The sequence below is a fragment of the Coenobita brevimanus genome, chromosome 13 (genome assembly GCF_032717465.1).
Source record: "Coenobita brevimanus isolate Jiangsu-jjx chromosome 13, ASM3271746v2, whole genome shotgun sequence".
In the NCBI taxonomy this organism is placed as follows: Eukaryota; Metazoa; Arthropoda; class Malacostraca; order Decapoda; family Coenobitidae; genus Coenobita; species Coenobita brevimanus.
Genome location: NC_136966.1, coordinates 22,252,973 through 22,257,262, shown reverse-complemented (window position 1 = coordinate 22,257,262; position 4,290 = coordinate 22,252,973).

The window sequence follows — 4,290 nt, the reverse complement described above, 5'->3', positions numbered from 1 at the left end:
ACGGATTTAGTAAAATCCAAGTATTCCAACCAGTCTCAGGTGATTGAAATGAGAGATATCTACATGTTAAGCCAACTGGAACAAAAAGAAACATGTTACATTTTATTTTTTATTTTTTTAATATATTAGTGCTTATGTTGGGGATAACTACTGTAAGTATTAGAAGGAAGACTGATATGAGGCAGGCATGATAAGAGGGAGAGATGCTGTGAGGAAGGGATGCAGTGGGAAAGGGATGTTTTGAAGGAAGGATACTGTGTGAAAGGAAGGGATGCTGTGAGAGCGGGATGGTGTGAGGGTGAGATGCTGTGAGAGGAGAAAGGGATGCTGTGAGGGAGGGATGTTGTAAGGGATGAATGCTATGAGGGATGAAGGCTGTGGGAGATAGATGCAGTGAGGGAGGAATGCTGTGTATGAAGGATGCTGTGTGAGAGGGGTGCTGTGAGGGAGGGGAATGCTGTAGGGAAGGGATGCTGTGAGGGAGGAAGGGATGCTGTCAAGGAGGTATGCTGCTAGGGAGGGAAGGATGGTTAGAAGGAATGAGTGATGCCATGAGGGAGAGATACGGTGAAAAAAGTTTTCACACCAAACGAGATGTTGTTCTTGGTATTCAAAGTTTTTTCTATACTACTCAAGTAAGTGTCATCTCTAACTCTTCCTTACACAGTACAGCAAAACTTCCAACTACCATCTTAACGCTGGACAGCAGGTTTTCATTCGTCGTGAAAATCTAGTTACAACTTTCCTTAACCCATTCGATGAGGCAGAGGATGAGCAGGATATATAAATCACGAGTGCAACATTGTCATGAAATCTTTCGCACATACCGTCATCGTTCTCTCAGTATCGTTCAGTCATAAGCCTCATGCGCCTCTGCCCTAGGCCCTTCCCGGCATGGTGTCGGTGTCGCCTGGTGAGCCACTCTTGCTGGTATAGGCACTCAGGGAGGGAACCTAATGTGTCTTGCGCCATATTCTCGTCAGCTTAGGAACCTTTCTAGCACCTTTTCCTGAACCACATATTTTGTAGGTACGCCTTATTATTTTCTTGCGCATTATTTTTCTTTTTCTTACATCATATAGACTGCATAAATTTATGTAAAATAACATTAACATTCCAGAGAGAAAACGAGCTGCAGAGAAAGAGGTTCTTCGGAACCTCCTGAACCGACGGGAACAGGAACCTTGTGTTGGTAAATATTACCTGGTGCGTTGTATGTGCAAATTATTTAGGTATTAAGAGCCTATAAATACCCTTTAGGTGAATGAAATGTGTAGCAACTACGATCTCTATGAACAACACAAGTATGCAACGCTTGGTGACTATAATCAGTTGGTTGTACCTGCTGGAACTGAACCACCCCCACAATTTAAATACTAAGTTGTACTGTAGTTGCATGAAATTGGGTCAGCTTTAGGTATGAGGCTGATATGTCTCTCTCTGGTTACAAATTAAATGAACCATACGGTCTGACTTCACATGGACATCAACTAAACTGAAAAAGGGTTATTATTCTGTCAGGTTCAAACAAATGCTATATATAGATCGTCAGTTAAAATACGTTCAAGAACTTTGCTAGAGTCATGTATCTCTCCTGGGCTAGTACTGATATATACGACTGTTAATAGCTATATCTATCTATCTATCTATATCTATCTATCTATCTATCTATCTATCTCTATCTATCTATCTATCTATATATATATATATATATATATATATATATATATATATATATATCTTTTGGTTAGAGAGAGGTGTCCATTGTCCATTTCATCCGCATCGTATGGGTTGCCGTGCAGGATTTTTTTTTCCTTCGTCACGTGATATCCTCATTAGATCCGAAGAAATCCTTAGTAAATCTGAACGTGGTACTGTGACATACTATATATTCTTACTTTGACTAGTAAGACCACTGCTGTATTATAGCATGCCTTCATCATCATCATCATCATCATCATCATTATTATTGTTTATGCAAGGTTATATTCTATTTGGTCACAGTACACTTAGCTGTGTATTGCTACCATTTGGAAAGTGTGCTCTTGTCTGAAAGCTGACTATGCTCTTCAGATTTGGTCATTGAACTGTACAGTAGTCTGTTGCAAGGCTGAAGGAGGGATTAGGAAGGGATTATGTCCATCTGGTTAACATCCAAAACTTTGCTGATATGAGAAATAGTATCAAAATGCTGTGATATCTGGGTTTAATATATGTCAACACGCTGGCTAACTCGTCGTCAGCATTTGCACAGAGTCCCATTAGCATAGTGTATATATGAACACTGTATTTACAAGCCTTAATACATGCTAAAACCAACACCTCACCAAAAACATAGACATGTGTATCGTTTTTGCATCCATTCACACCCATGATGTTCTTGCTGTCCTCACATTATTCTTTCTAATTCTAGGTCATCTTATTCACATTAGTAGAGACCTTTCGAACTAGGAAGATTCGATTAAACTTTCACTGACCCCTTCACTACAAACGGTCCTCTCTAAGATGAACAAAATCGTCAGATGGTAGAAAGAACAGCGGCAGTACTAGTAGCAGTAGCAACCCCAGGCTACTGGCTGAAATTGCTATCCTTCTTCATTCCACCATCATCCTTTCTAGGAGTTGAGGGAAGTTTTGATAACCGGGCAAGGGAACCGTTTAGTTATATCGGTGCCACCACGTGAAGGCGTCCCTCTGCTGCAACAAGGAACGTGGTGGAAGGACAGAGGGAGGGGGGGGGGCCATGTGACTTAGAATGAAGGGTCGTTACTGAATAGAGACAGAAAAGCTTAGAATGGTGACTACTTCATTCCGATGACAGTCTTTAGTATACTCTTGCTACTTGCACAGTTTGTTTCATTCATATAAGAAAACACTTTTCGAACTAGATAGAGTATTTTATAACCCTTTCACTGTGAGGAGGTCAGGTGGTGGAGAGGGACGCCTTCTCATGGAGGCACCAATATTACCAGGCACCTTCCCTGCCCAGTTATACAAACGTTCCTTAACTCTCTCCTTACTTCTTGAAAAGGTAGATGGTGACTGCAGGAGAAGGACATCTTCAGCTTGCAGTGCACTGAATTTACGATGAGATGAACCTAGATCTACAATAACAATGTGGAGTAGACTGTAGCACCAGTCGAACAGGGCAGTACTCCTGAGGTTGATGGCAAGCTGGTGATAGGGAGAGCTGGAGCTCCCGTTTCAACAGCCCTCAGGACTTGATCCTGACCATCTGCCTTTGCTGAACATTTTCAGTGCATTCATTTACACAGAGAGCAGGCCAGCATGCTCTCATAATACCTCTACCTTCAACTGTCTACACCACACTACATGTGCATAACATATCACACCTTCCATTCACGTCTTTAGTAATAGCCGCTGCAATCTCACTATCAAATGAGGAGGTACCTCGGATTGCCACCACCGGCAGGGTAGGGCTGGCGGCACAGGGTCCTCCCGGTCGTCATCAAGCGACTGTGCCGACAGCGACTGTTGCTATTTCCGGGAATGCTCGTCGGCGAAGAAGTGACAGTGCGGCCTTATTCTTTACCAACATCTGCGGCCTTACCACAAATTTAAACTCAGTTCATTTTTTCCTTCAGTCCATATCCCCTTTGGCCCTTTTCCTCACAGAACCACAAATCTCACCCTCAACCGATACATCTCCATTTTGTTTTCCTGGTTATCATCTCCTTACAAACTTCCGTAAAAAGGGCGGCACCTGTTGTTATATCAAATCCCAATATGCAGTTGACAATATTTTAAACTTCACTTCATCCAGTTTTTGATTACTCATTATATAAATTAAATTGTCAAAACATTACCAAATATATTTGTGTAATTTATCGTTCACCCAATGCTTCTTCGGAACCCAGTGTATTTGATTCCATATCCACTCAGTTGAGTAACCTTGACCTTGCCCTTGGCAATGAAATTACCATTTTGGGTGATTTTAACACACACAATGTTGAATAGTTATTGCATTCTGCCCGGACTGACAACGCTGGTCTAGAGTGCGAGCTGTTTGCGGAATCGTTTAATCTCACCCAGGTGGTAAAGCAACCAACCAGAATACCTGGTACTCCTGACCATAATGCCAATCTCTTGGATTTATTCTTGACAAATAATCCAGATCAATACAGGATAGAGGTACTGTCACCACTTGAATCCTCTGACCACAATCTCATCAAAGCCTCATTAGTTAACCCTCCCACACTTCCCCGTTCTGAACCTGTCAGGGTGACCCGATGGCACTTTGATAGGGCAGACTGGGATGGATTTAGAAAT